At 41.2% G+C, this 15,273-nt stretch overlaps 1 protein-coding gene across 1 annotated transcript in view; it reads left to right on the top strand.

Moving 5' to 3' along the window:
• Window positions 1–15,273, top strand: part of AFF3 (ALF transcription elongation factor 3) — a 568,701-nt gene that overhangs the window by 22,905 nt on the left and 530,523 nt on the right. The window lies entirely within an intron of this gene.

The raw sequence follows: 15,273 nt of genomic DNA, 5'->3' as shown, positions 1-15,273 counted from the left end.
TAGAATTCAATCAGAAGACCAAAAAGAAAAAAGAATTAAAGACACTGAAGATAGCTTACAAGATGTATGGGAAACCACCAAAAAACCCAATATACACATTATAGGGGTCCCAGAAGAAGTACAGGTTGTTCAAAGTAATGGCTGAAAACTTTCCTAACTTGGGAAAGAAACAGAGATCCAGATCAAGGAAGCCCAAACAGTACCAAATAAGATGAATTAAAAAAAAAAAAAAAAAACTTTTTTCACCAACACATTGTAAAGGGTCTAACATTAAAGACAAGGAGAACATCTTAAAAACAGCAAGAGAAAGGCAACTTGTTATATCGAGGGAACCCCCATAAGACTATAAGCGGATTTTTCAGCAGAAAACCTGAAAGAAGAAAGAAGTGGGATGATATATTCAAAGTGCTGAAAGAAAAACACTGTCAACCAAGAATACTCTACCCAGGAGAGTTGTTCTTCAGAACTAAAGGAGAGATAAAGAGTTTTCTAGGCAAACAGAAGCTGAAGGAGTTCATCACCACTAGATGGGCCCTACAAGAAACGTTCAACAGAGTTCTTGAAGCTGCAATGGAAGGGCACTAAATAGTAGCAGGAAAACTTAAGAAAGTATGAAACTCAGGGGCAAAAGAAAATATATAGTTAAATTAAGAGTACTCTAATGTGATGGTGATGGATAAATCACTTATAACTCTACAATGAAGATTAAAATACAAAAGTATTAAAAATACCTACAATTTCAATAATTTGTTAATGGATACACAATGTAAAAAATGTAAATTGTGGTATCAAATACATAAGATGAGGGGAGGGTGAAAATGTAGAGCTTTTGTTTGCATGTGAGCATCATGGTAACCTCAAAGGAAGAGCCTGTAGTACATGCACAAAACATAAAGAGAAAGGAATCAAAGCATACCACCATAGAGAATCACTGAATCACAAAGACTGAGAGGAAGGGAGGAATAAAGGAACAAAAACATTACAAAGCAACAGGAAAATAATAAAATGGCAAGGGTAACTCCAAACTTGTCAATAATTACTTCAAATATAAATGGACTAAATTCTTCAATCAAAAGATATAGAGGGGGAAAAATGATGTAGAGTGGCAAAATGGATTTACAAAACAGGACTCAGCTATATGCTGTCTACAAGAGACTTATTTTAGCTTTAAGGACTAAATGTATAGAAGGTGAAGAGATGGGAAGAGGTATTCCATGCAAATGGAAACCAAAAGAAAACAGGGATAGCTATACTTATGTCAAACACAATAGACCTTAAGCCAAAAACTAACAAGAGACAAAGAAAGTCACTAATGATAGAGGGGTTAATCTATCAAGATGATATAACAGTAAATATCTGTGTGCCCAACATAGGAACAGCTAAATATACAAAGCAAATATTAATAGATTTAAAGGAGAAATAGCAATACAGTAATGGAGGACTTCAATACTCCTCTTTCAACAATGGATAAATCATTCAGACAGAAAATCAATATGGAAAAATCTGATTGAAACTACACATCAGATCAAATGGACCTAACAGACATTTATAGAACATTTCATCCAACAGCAAAAGAATATATATTTTTCTCAAGTATACTTGGAACATTCCCCAGGATAGATCAGTTGTGAGGCCACAAAACAAGTCTTAATAGATTTAAGAAGATTGAAATTGTATCAAGCATCTTTTCGACCCCGATGATATGAAACTAGAAATCAATTACAAAAAGACAACTGGAAAATTCACATATATTTGGATATAAACACATACTACTGAACAACCAGTGGGTCAAAAAGAAATCAGAAGGGAAATTAAAAAAATATCTTGGGACAAATAAAATTGAAAACACAACATATGACAGCTGATGAGATGCAAAAATTGAGAAAAATTGAGAAAAAAGAAAGATCTCAAATACACAGCCTAACTTTATACCTCAAGGAACTAGTAAAAGAAAAACAAACTGAGCCCAAAATTAGTAGAATGACAGAAATAACAAGGAATGGCAATAAATGATTGAGACTAAAAAGAGAATAGAAAAAAATGATAAAAGAACTGTTTTCTTTTTAAAAGATAAACAAAACAGACAAAACTTTAGTTAGACTTACTAAGAAAAAAGAGAGGACTCAAACTATAAATGAAAGAGGAGATATTACAATGAATATCATATAAATATAAATGATTAAAAGAGACCACTGTGTACAATTATATGCCAACAAATTAGATAATGTAGAAGAAATGGACAAATCCTAGAAATATACAACCTAACAAGATTAAATCATGAATAAATAGAAAATCTGAATGGACCAATTACTAATAAGGAGATTGAATGAGTAATCAAAAATCTCCCAACAAAGAAAAGCTCAGTCTTCACTGGCGGATTCTACCAAACACTTAAAGATTTAATACCAATCCTTCTCAAATTCTTCCAAAAAATAGAAGAGGAAGGAACACTTTCAAACTCATTTTTTGAGGCCAGTATTATGCTGATACCAAAGCCAGACAAGGACACTATAAGAAAGTTATAGACTAATATCCCTGGTGAGCACAGATTCAAAAATTCTCCACAAAATATTAGCAAACCAAATGCAGGAGCACATTAAACAGATCAGACACCATGGTCACGTGAGAATTTATTCCCAGGATGCAAGAATAGTTGAACATTTGCAAATCAATGTGATAACCACATTAACAATATGAAGGATAAAAATCATATAATTATCTCAATAGATGTAGAAAAGTCATTTGACAAAACTCAACATCTTTTCATGATAAAAACTCTCAACCAACAAACTCTCAAACAAACTCTCAACTATAGTGGGAATGTACCTTGATATAATAAAGGCCGTATATGACAAACCTGCAGCTAACATCACACTCAATGGTGCAAAACTGAAAGTTTTTCTTCTAAGATCAAGAAGAAGACACGGATGCCCACGCTCACCCTTTTCTTCAGCATAGTACTGGAGGTCCTAGCCAGAGAAGTTAGGCAAGAGAAAGAAAGAAAAGGCTACAAATTTAAAAAGATAATGAAAGTTCTGTACATTGAAACTTATAGAATGCAGTTAAAGTTGTGTTTAGACAAAAAATGTATAGCACTAAATGCATATATTAGAAAAGAAGAAAGACCAAATATCAAGGAGCCAAGCATCCAACTCAAGAAATTAGAAAAAGAACAGCAAATCACAACCAAATAAATTCAAATGAAGGAAACGATAAAGATGAATGAAATAGAAAGCAAACATATGATAGTAGCGATCAAAGACAAAAAGGTAATTCTTTGAAAATACTAATAAAATTGATAAAGTGCTAGGGAGGTTGATAGAGACAGAGGGAGAGAAGCCATAAATATGTGATGAAGGACTGAAAAGGAGCTAACTACAGATCTGACAGATATTAAGGAGCTGTTTAGTAAATATCCTAACTTATGACAATCAACTTGAAAATTTTCATGATTTAGACACCTTTCTAGATGAATACAACTTACCAAAATGGACAGAAAATTGACTTTAAATGATTAAAAAATTGAATCTGTAATTTAAAAATTTCCTTCAAAGAAAACTCTGTAGACTCAGATGACTTTACTGGTGAATGCCACCAACTTCTTAAAGAAGAAATCATGCCAATAGTACACAAACTCCCCAGAGAATACAAAGAAAAAGAGGTAAATCTCCCCGATTCATTTTCAAGGGCTTTCTTGGCAAAAGCTAATAAGGTCACTTCAAAATAGGAAAATTTGACTCACTTATTCATGATCATTGATGCAGAAATTCCCCACCCTGGCCAAGTAGCACTTTGATTCCAACAACAAATATGTAACAAGTAATGCATCACCACTGAGTTGTATTTACTCCAGAACACAAGGCTGGTTTACCTTTTGAAAATTAATAAATGTAATTAACTACATTAACCATTAATAGAAAAAAATGAGTCAAACAGTGGAATCATTTTAACAGGCCACAGAAAATATTTTTTAAAATGCAGCATCAATTCATGATTTCTTTTTTTTTAAGATTTTATTTATTTATTTATTTGAGAGAGAAAGAAAAAGAGAGAGAACACATGAGAAGCGGGAGGGTCAGAGGGAGAAGCAGACTCCCTGCCGAGCAGGGAGCCCAACACCGGACTCGATCCAGGGACTCCAGGATCATGACCTGAGCCGAAGGCAGTCGCTTAACCAACTGAGCCACCCAGGCACCCCTGATTTCTTTTTTTTAATAAAGATTTTATTTATTTGTCAGAGAGAGAGAACACAAGCAGGCAGAGCAGGCAGAATAAGAAGCAGGCTCCCCACTGATCAAGGAGCCCGATGTAGGATTTGATTCCAGGACCCTGGGATCATGACCTGAGCTGAAGGCAGATGCTTAACCCACTGAGCCACCCAGGCATCCCCAATTCATGATTTCAATAAACAAACAATAAGAGCTATAAAGTTAACAAACTAAGAGCAGAAAGGAAATTTCTTAATTTAATAAAATGTCTACAAAGAATCCTTAGTTTTGAAACCAGGAATAAGACAAGGGTGCCCATCATTACTGCTTCTACTCAATATTGTATTTAAAGTTCCACCTGATAAGTTAAGGTGTCAGGATTGCAGAGAGGGGAAAAAACAGCTATCATTCACATGATGATATTGTTGAATTATTGTGTACATAGGAAATAATAAGACTACAGAAAAATTATTAGACTGAATAGATTAGTTTAATCAGACATCTAGAGAAAAAAGAGTCTAACATGATATGCAAGATCTCTACACAGAATGATGTGGAAATTAATATAAATAAAGGGAAATCTAAATAAACAGAGGGAAAAAGCATGTTCAGGTATAGGAGACTCAATGTTGTTGAAATACTAGTTCTCCCCAATTGATCTATATATCCAAAGCTATTCCTGTCAAAGTGCTAACATGTTTTTTTTTTTCTGTGCATGTGTTTGTGTGTAACCTGACAAGTTGATTCCAAAATATTACTGAAAAACAAAGGGCTAGGAATAGAAGATTTCCTTTTTTTAACAGTTTGTATTTATTTACATAATCTCTACACCCAACTCACGACCCCGAGATCAAGGGTTGCATGCTCTTCCAACTGAGCCAGCCAGGTGACCCGAAGATTATCTTAAAGAAGAGCAAGCTGGGCGTAACTTGTTCTACCAGCCATCAGAGTCTTTTCTAAAGCAACAGTAGTTGAAGTGTGGAACTGACCCCAAGGCTAGACAAATAGACCAATGGAAATGACAGGGTCACCAAAGAAAAAGACTTGGGCTAGGGCCAAAACAGACACCTTATCCTGGCCAGTGGTGTGGTAGCTTTCCCCAGTCAGGGACTCTCCAAAGTACTTCACACCAGTTCATCCTCAGGCTGTCTTGGGGTGGGGTGGGCCATTGGAATTTTCCCCTAGATAATTCTAATCTGCAGATATTTGGTGAAAACCACATCCCCTAACACACACATACACACACACACACACACACACACACACACACACACACACCCCTCTGTCTCCTAAACTTTGATGAGCAGTGCAGTTTTTTATTTGAAGCTCATTAGGAGGCTGGAGAATGCAATTACATCATATTCCAAAACTTTCTGAAATCCCATTTAGATATTTCTGTCTTTCCCCAAATTTCTGTTCACTTTAGTTGCTGCCCCTTCCTTTCCCTTTCTCCTCTAGCCAAGTTCTTGATTTCTTCCTGTACTCCTGTCATTTTTTTGTTTTATTTTGCAGAACAATTTCCCCCTTCCCTCAGTTTCCCTCTCCTCCATCTTGCTTAGCAAACAACAAGTCCTTTTGAGGACCCGCTCTTATAAAGGGGAGAGAAAGATTGAAAGTACTTCTCATTTAATATTTTCCCCTGCCATGTACAGCTGGGCATGGCTTGAATTGTCTTCCTTTGTGCGTATTTTCAATATTATCAGGAAAAAAAAGACTTTTTCATTTTGGAATGAACTCAAGTGCAGGGGGCTTGCCTGGTGCAAACCGAATGGGTGCAGCACTGTGCTCTAGATGCACTGCTCAGCCAGCCCTTGTGACAGGCCCCAAGGAACCAGCATTCACTCACCCTGTTAGTGAAAATGTGCCCCAGAGCATAAAAGTATCTCAGCAGCCCCAGGTTTGTGAACGTGTGACCCAGGCAGTCACCCAAGGGCCCCACACTTAGAAGTGTCCTGTGCTTGTCATTATTTGAAATCCTTACTAATTTATGCAAAAGGGGCTCAACATTCTCATTTTGCTCTAGGCTCTGCAAATGATGTGGTCAGCCCTGTGCTGAGGGAAGGGGTTTATAGTCTTGCTTGATTTTACAACAACAAAAAAGAAAAACTACTGGGCTGAGTGCTTTGTGAAATACTTTCTCTGGTTTCTCAGAAACCATTTCCTCTTTTCAGTTCTCAGTTGTCCCCCTGGGTTTGGCAGCTGCTGTTCACTTGCTGCTTTACTGAATCTATGATGTTCGTTTCCTGCCCCCTTAAAATGTTTTCACAACGGCAAAACAGGGTTTTTCACCACCTGGCTCCAATCTCTTGCCCTGTCCTTGGCTCCTTTTCCCTTCTCCCTTCATTCTGCTTCTGCTCCCACCTGAACATGACCCACTGACTACTACAACCGCCCCCCCACTCCCCACCGCCCAGCCCAAGGCAGGGCTTTGACCACATAGAGCCTTCTCCGGCATTGGAACCCAACATGCTTCTTGCCTCTGCACTCTGTCACGTACTTTTCATCTGCCTGGAATGCTCTTCCATCACTACCACCTGTCCTGCTTGGCTCTCTCTTTCAGACCCAACCTAAATGTTCTTTTCTCTATTAAGCCCTTTAAGAGTGCCTCAGGCAGAAGTCATCACCCACTTGCTCTTGCTCAGATAGCTTTGAAGACACGCCTCTGTCGTAGCAGGTGACACGGAATGGCATACAGAGGTTGTTTTTCTTTTTCGTCCTCTCCCACCCACCTTATTCTGGAAAAGTCCATTCATGACTTGGAACACAAGTCAGTCATTCTTTCTAGAAAGATCTTCCTGAGTACCTGCACTTCTCTCATCATAACACTACTCACATTATAACATAATCGGTACCCCTCCTCAAGTGAGACCATGTCTGTTTCACTTAGTGTGGTAACCTGAGTGCCTAGCATAGTTTTGAGCACAAAACTGGCTCAATAAATATTTGTTCAATTCAAGAATGAGTAAGTGAATGAAGATATATGTGCATTATCGCCTAGACTGTGGGCTTTGTAACTTTAAAAATAATTCTCCCTCTCTCTCCTCTATTTCTTAACCCACTGATTGGCATGTATTAACTATTCAATAATGTTTGTTAGGTAAATAAATATCTGAAAGGACTTATGTGATCATGGAACCTGAGCCCAAGGCCTAGGCTTGGGTAAGTATCCCCAGTGACTTCATCCTTGACTTGGGGTTGTATTTGTTAGAGGAGGATGACAGCACAGGGATCTGGGCTGATGCTCACTCGGGACCAAGAGGAAGAATCTCCCTTTATGTTGTAATAAACCTCATATTGTTGTCTAGAGAGTGACAGAAAGTAATGTTAAATTCATAAAAATGTAACTGTGTGCTAAGTATACAGATGCTTATTATAATAAGCATCACAGGAGTGTTGGGGGTTTGGAAAAATGCTGGAAACCATCCCTTGAAAGAGCTGCTCTCTTTATTCAAGGGTGGGCCTGACCCTTAGACTCATAGCTTTAATCAGGGCTCCTTCCTGTCCTCACTGTACCCTCCTCCTATGATCTTGGGCTCCCATTTGCTACCTCCCAATGTGCAACTTCTTTCTTGAGATCCAGCAGGGAGGTATCTTTCTTTTGAGGAGTTTCCTGCTGTCTGCCCCCCCACCCCCATCTTGTGGCGTGCATTTTCCTTCTTGTGGCTAGCTCAAGTTCTTTTTTTAAAACTCCCTTCTGACAAGGAACCAGCTATCAGTTGGAAGAAGGTGAGGTTTCTCTCATTTCCCTATCCACGTGTTCCTTTTAAGAGACTGGCTCTCCTTCTCTGTACAGTATTCCCGATTGGACGGGGAATTCCCTCTTCCAAAGGTGTCAATGAAATTAATTGAGGCCATACGTCCCAATATATGGAGCACCCAGGGAAGGAATTCAGTGAAACTGAGCTCTGAGGACTTACTGCAAGTTAGTAATGTGCTATATACAGTTACAGGGAAATCAGTTTGGGATTCATAAATATAAGGAAGAATGTTGTTCTGGAATAGGACGCCTTTCACCAGAGTGAGCTACCTATCATTAGAAATGCCTATATGTGGGGCGCCTGGGTGGCTCAGTTGGTTAAGTGGCTGCCTTCGGCTCAGGTCATGATCCCAGGGTCCTGGGATCGAGCGCCGCGTCAGGCTCCCTGCTCAGCGGGGAGCCTGCTTCTCCCTCTCCCTCTGCCTGCCTCTCTGCCTACTTGTGCTCTCTCTCTCTGTGTCAAATAAATAAAATCTTAAAAAAAAAAAAAAAAAGAAAGAAAAAAGAAAAAAGAAATGCTCATGTGTAGGCTGAACATACCAGGGCTGATCTGGAAGTCATTCCTGCATGGGGTAGAAGGTTAGCTAGAGAGAGCCTCTATGGTTTCTTCCAAATTTCAAGCTTCTGCAATTTTATTAGAGGGTTTTAACCCTGTAATGTAGTTTATATTTCAAAATACTGTACTTAATTAGTTGTTTTCCTAGACTCCTTCTGAAGTAAATCAGCTTCATACAGTGGTAATTAGTTTATTGGTAGAAACAATGACTGAGTCTGAAGCATGCATATTTTTATGTATGTGGCAAGGACACAAGAAAGGCTGACTATTATTATTCCTGCACTATTTTCCAGAAATGAGATTTTCTAATATCCCTCTGAAGATGTAACTGTAACTTAACCAAGTAAATAAATAACATGAAAATAAATAATTATTAATATGGAATATTAAAAAAATGCTGAAGCCAAATTAATCAGTCTTCAGACAATCAAGCATAGTTTCATATAACTGGAGTGAACCCTGATGATTCTGGCGTGAGTATACTTAGGAAAGCAAACGTAGCCTTCTCCAAATCACAGTTGGGCCTCTCGCAGTGCTGCCTCTGCTGGAGCATGTAGGCTGGGACTGCTGGAAGACCTGACTGTATGTTGCAGTGTGTCAGGCACACGGGAGGGACCATGACTTCTCTATCCGTTAGCTATAAGAATCAAAACATGACTACAGTGGCTCAGCCAAATAGAGTTTTACTTTGTCCCCAAAAGTCCAGAGACAGGTAGGTGGTTTGAAGATGGTATAGTTGTGTGAAAAAAACCATCAAGGATGTAGCCTCCTTTTAACTTCAGTTCTGTAAACTCTACTCTGTGGTCTTTGCCCTTAAGGTCCAAGATGGATGCTCCACCTCAGGCCTTCAAATAACATTCTGGACAAGAAGAAGGAAGTGACCTAGAGGAAGAGATGATGCCTATTTCAGGAAAGCAAAGCTTCCCAAGAAATTCCAGAACTTGAACTATGTCTCATTGGCCCAAGCTGTGCAATATGCTCAGTTCTTGCTATAATAGAGCAAGTTGGGCTTACTAATTCCCCAAACAAAACTTAGGTTTTGTTCATAAATAAGAGGAGGATGCATATTGGGTAGGCAACCAGCAGTGACTGCCATAACTTGTCGGTCTCCTGATGAGGTAGACTCTGCTTTTTTTTCTTCTTTTCTGGATGGAGGACCTTCACTGTAGACTTTGAGCTACAGGAGATACCACTACCTGAAAGACCTTGTGAGGATCTTACACTGCTGCCCTTTGCCCACATCAGTATTTAATCCATCAACACATAATTTGAAACTTCTCTGTCTTCAGGCTTTGAGCCATAGTTGGTCCATTTGCAACTCCAGTGTCCTTCAGGGGCTTCATGGGGACCATCAGCTCCAGGCTTGAATACTTTCTGGTGCTATAGAGAAAAGAGTCTGACACCTTTAGTCATGTTATGACTTCTTTCTCACATTTCCCCCCAGACCTAAGCCATGTCTCTTCCTCTTGGGCACTCTGGTCTTGCTGTCTGTGAACACTTAACAGAATAGCAAGCACTCTTGTTTGGAACAGACCAACACCTTGATATTTGTTTAAGCCAAGGAGGAGGTCCTACCTTTAAACAAAAAAAGATTTATGGCTCTCCTGACGTACTCCAGGGATTCCTGTCTGGCAGTGCTCAGGAGGAGCAACTGAAAACAGAATTCTAACATTTTAGAACTGTCAGAGACAAAAACCAACAAAGACAAAGAATGGCCAACTCAGCCCTCTCGTGTTGCAAAGGAAGACACTGAGACTTGGGAGAGTGTGTGTCTTTCTCCAGCTGTGGCATGGCAGAACTCAGGTCAAAAACTAGGGGAAGGAAGATTACATGGAGAGAGGTAGAGGGCTCTCTTTCACCTTCTGAGTGGGTGTGTATTACATTCATTATTTAAGCACCTGCAGGCATAGGAACACTCCAGTGCTATGGACAATTAAGGCAAAAGTTACAGGAGGTGGTGTGGTATTGTGGCTGCTAAATCTAATCCCCGATCTGCCATGCTTTGGTTTGTGATGCTTATCTGTTCCTTAAGTTTACCCATCTATAAAACAAAAACAATGGTTACACCCCGTGTGGTTTTAGGAGGAGTAAATGGAGTTGCCACTTAGAACAGTACCCGGTGATAATATGGAAATATTATAATATAGAAATGTTTGCTATCATTACGATTAGTTGTCTCCTGTGCTCAACAGATTAATAGTCTTTGACTCTTGCAGGGATGGCCAGTGCACATCTTGAAGAAGCATGACAAAGAGCCAGTGGGGATATTAAGTTTTAAGTCAGGACGGTTGGTTCTTGTTAGCAGCACCAAGGGATTCTCGAATCACAAATAATGGGATTATCCCCCAAGTAGGTCACCATGGCACGAAATACATGATCTGTGATAAGGAATACTTCTCTGATCTACTTTTATGACTAGCCTATGCCTTTTCTTGCCAGTATTTTCGTTTTCGGTAGATATGCCTGCTTTGTTTCTTTTCTTTTTTAAAATGTAGTGAGCTTCACACACTAGTCTTTTGTACCAGCTATATAAGGAGCAGCTAACACCAAAGACACATGCATGGAATTCTTCTACCAAATCAACTTTTTTTTTTAAAGCACTCTTTAATTGGACAATACTTTAATTCTCTAAACAATGTTATGGTAGTTGACCACATTTTGAAATTATCTTTGTCTTGTTTGGTACTTGAATGGCATGAAAAATTTCCCTCTGCTTCCTTACCCCTCTCCCAAGGGGTCATTTTCCCCGCTCTTTTCTCTGCCCTGCCTGGCCTCTGACCCTGCCCAACTCTGCTGTTTCCATGGGCTTCTGAATCTAATTAATGTCTCAGTGGCTATATAAGTGAATTATGTAGGCAGGAGGATGTTGGAAAGTTTGAGGAAGGTACGTACATTCCTTAGGGAAAACCTGGTTTTGTACAAAGGAAAAAAAAGGAATGCACTTGGAGGAGGTAGAATGTCAGTAAAGTGTAAAACACCAGTAGCATGCTTACACTCATTAAGTATCTCTTGCCTGATGAGCAGATGCAACCTTAGGAGCATCTCTTGTGACATCTGGGCAATAATCAGGCATGAAAGAATCTGGCTGAGGGGATAGATAATCCAAATATGCCACCATTGCAACACAACTGCTGCACAACTAGGCTATCAGCACTCCTTCCCCTCCCCCTCCGTTTTGCAGCCAGTTCACAACCACTTGTGGGGAGCATGTCCTTAGATGATCTCTGAAATGACCCTGGCTACCAGGGCCACAAGTCCTCCTCAAACTCTCCAGGATGTGGGCAGGCAAGGGGGAGGGGGCCAGAGTGCTCAAGTTCTCTACCAGAGGATACTGTCAGAGAGCCCAAGGCAGAGATGGTCCCTATGCCCCATGTTTCCATGGAAACATAGGAGGAGTGATGACAGCCAGCACAGCCACACCATCTGCTCGGGACCTGGTGAATGATGAAAAAAATAGAAAAAGAGTCACCTCAGATCCCAAGCTAGAACCACTCTGAGATACCAGTGCAGAGGCAAAGGCCTGAAGACACTAGAACTCCTAGGTGGATTAAAACCCAAGCTGTCCTGGGGCTCGACATATTAGCATGTAATTTGCAAGCAGAAAGCCTAGAGGGCTTATCCTGCATTCCCTAGATACAGTTAAAAACACTCAAGAAGCCTCTGGAAGGAGAAGCAAACTGTGATGTGACTGCAGCCTTGCTGGAACAGGAGAGAAGGTGCAGTGACAAACAGTGCTGCAGGACATGGGGTGGGGGCTCCCCTGACCTTCCAGCAAGACCGCTTGCACAGCTGGCTTTTAGCCAGGCGCATTTTTCTAGGAGTGCGGTGGGATTATGAAAGGAAAATTCCCATCCGGTCACAATCGTGACCTGAGTTGCATCCACATCTTCACAATAAGGTATGAATTAATAAAGGCTATGCAAGGTTTCTCTTCTCTCAGTTTGTATCCAGAAGGAGATCTTAGTTGGATGCCACAGATTTGCTTCTGGGTCTGTTTTGGAGACTTTTAATTCCAGGTTGGTGGAACGTGAGTGGGGCCCTTGCTGAGTGCACTTGTAGGCCTGCCCCAGACTGAGTAGGATTCATTTCTCAATCCCTTTGGTTCATACATTTAACTCAAAAAAATACCCCTGACCCAGAGCTCCTCCTTTAGCTAACTCTCCACAGTGGCTCTCCAGACTCCAGAGCTGGAGGGTTTCATTCAGCTCTCTGGAGCGTTATCTGCATCTATCCCAGGAGAAGAGTCCCTCAAGTCGCCAGGTCTTTAGTATGCACAGAAGCTTCATCTGCTTCAGAGGAAACACCAGTTTTTATTTTTATTTTTAATTTATGTAGCCCCTTCCTCCTTTACAAACAAAACAAAACAAAACAAAAATAAAAACAAAAAAACCCACACACCTCCCTTTTAGTTTTGGCATTCTAATCCCAGGAAGTCCAAACCTTTTTTTGTTTTTTATTAAGGATTTAAAATTTTGACAACTGGATTAAGCTCTTGTTTTGGTACGTGTATCTAGGGGCTGTAGGATAATGGCAACATCTTAATATACCAGATAAATAAAATAATAAAAAGATCACCTTATAAAGGCTCTCATTAACTGTTCTACATTTTACTTGTAAATACTATTAATTTAGATTTATTTCCATGACAACTTAGTAAACATGATATCCATCAGTATGGTTTGGGTTTCTTCAAAAGACCATATTCTCCAAGTGGACACTATACAGAAAAACATACACTGGAAATAAAAGTATTAACCCAACTTCCCCTGTGTTAGGAGGCCCCAAACAGAAAATAAGGGCTATTCCTGAAGAAAAATATTTAAATACCCACACTGAAGTTGCTTTAGGCTCAAGTACATTCATGTATTAACACAAGGCACTGTGTTGAAATTCAAATACAAATCTACCCATTACTATGTGGCTTTTGGGGAGAGGCCTTTTATGAGTAAACCACTCCACCAGCTCTATACCGCCCAGTGCTTTCTCTCTTTCCTTTTCCGGGGCCATCTATTTATCTTCAGCCTCCGTGGTGAGGGCAAGTCTGTATCTTAAGCTTCAAGCTTAGGATGGGACTCCCAGTAAACATGGTTCTGTTTGTTCTCCAGCAGCCCTCCTTTGTATAAACAGATGTGGTGGGAAGGGAAGGAAAGCCAGATCTCTGTGAGGGGTGGGAGGTCTCCTTTCTGGAGAAGCTTCCAAGCTGCAGCCATGAGCCCAGGGACAGGATGCATTTCTTGTTCAGGCAGGGGAACTTGCAGTTCTTCCAGAGAGGGGCTGTTCTTCTCACTCTCCTCCACCCTCCACCCCCATCCTTTGTTTCTGGGAATGCTGTCTGGATGTCTCCAGCATCTCACTTTTGCCAGAGCAAACAATTCCAACAAGGTTTATGCTGAGGAGATATTAGGAAGACATTTTTTCTCTTCTCTCCCAAATGCACGGTAGACTGGGATTTGGGAAGACAGCCCTTCACACCTGTACTTTCTCCTCTATTCACATTCTCTTTGTTCTTTCTGAGCCTTGTTACTACCTTCAACTAATGAGGGAGGTTTGTAGGGGCTGGGATTTGTCAGGTTGTAAAAAAACAAATCCATTTTCTCAAACTATGTGGATACGCTCTCTTAGTGTTTTACATTTTGCACACTAGTTGTGGATGCTAATAAAGGAAGGACTACTTCAGAGCTGGGGGAAGTACGGGGGTGCTGAGCATTTTGTAATAAGAACCCAGATAGGTAAGAATTCTCATTGGTCTTTTCTTCTACGTGTTCTCCAGACTTTGTTAATCCTCATTCAGAGGTCAGGGAGGTGAGGAGGCTTGATGGAGAGATCCTGTGACTTCTGCACAAGGGCTAGATTTCTGGTGGCTCCAGTCAGTGGTCCTTCTTGTTGAGAATGAACAAAGGGGAGCGTTTGGGAAAGGCCTCCCGTACTGCAGGGATTGGGGGTTCGGTGCAAGTGATGGGATATAACCACACTGCTCTGTACCAATCTCTCCAGGAATTCTCTGGAATCCTGAGTGAGGCTTTCAGAGCTGTGGCCAAGAGGATAAGAGAGGGAACTGAGGCAGGGTTCTGATTTTGGCCAGCAGTGGAGAAACAGAGCCATGGCCCTGATCTAGGCATGGACTTCTCAGCATGTCTGTAAAAGTAAGGGGGGGGGGTGGGGATTTCTTTACAATCAAGGAAATAATCATAAAAAGGACCAGATTTTTAGGAGGCACAATGATACTCTATCATCCTCCAGCTGACAGTATGCCACTCTCCAGATAGGAGATGGGGTGACAAGTTAGCAATCTACACCCAGAGGCCTGTCCCCCCCTCCCTATTCGAAAGATAAAGAAAGGAGGTTAGTTTCCAGGGACGGCCAGCCGGAGGATGGTGAGACCCCCACTGCAGGCCAAACTGCAGGTCCTGTCAGAAGAGGTTTCCTCCCTTTCACTTAACTTACTGACTCCAGATATTTTAAACGATTTGTTTACAGCGCGGCTGCAGGCAGCTCAGTTAACTCTCCCGGTGCCTGGGGCGGTCAGGGAATTTCCCAGCACCCCCTCCAGGGCTGCAAAGCACACCGCCCCCGGGGGCGCCTGGCAGGGTCGGGAGGAATTCTGGGCCCCAAGAGAAGTGCGTGCTGCCCCGGCAGGGCCGGGTGGGGCCGGGCGAGGGCGAGAGGCAGAAGATGCGGCAGGCCGGGCCCGGCTGTCTCAGCATCCCACTGCGCTCGGCACCAGCGCCTTTCCCTTCGCTCCGGCTCCCGGG

This window comes from Callorhinus ursinus, unplaced genomic scaffold (assembly GCF_003265705.2).
Source record: "Callorhinus ursinus isolate GAN/ISIS: 27379988/994484 unplaced genomic scaffold, GSC_fseal_2.0 scaffold10, whole genome shotgun sequence".
Classification (NCBI taxonomy): Eukaryota; Metazoa; Chordata; class Mammalia; order Carnivora; family Otariidae; genus Callorhinus; species Callorhinus ursinus.
The sequence above is the reverse complement of the archived record's forward strand: the minus strand, read 5'-3'. Positions and strand labels throughout refer to the sequence as shown.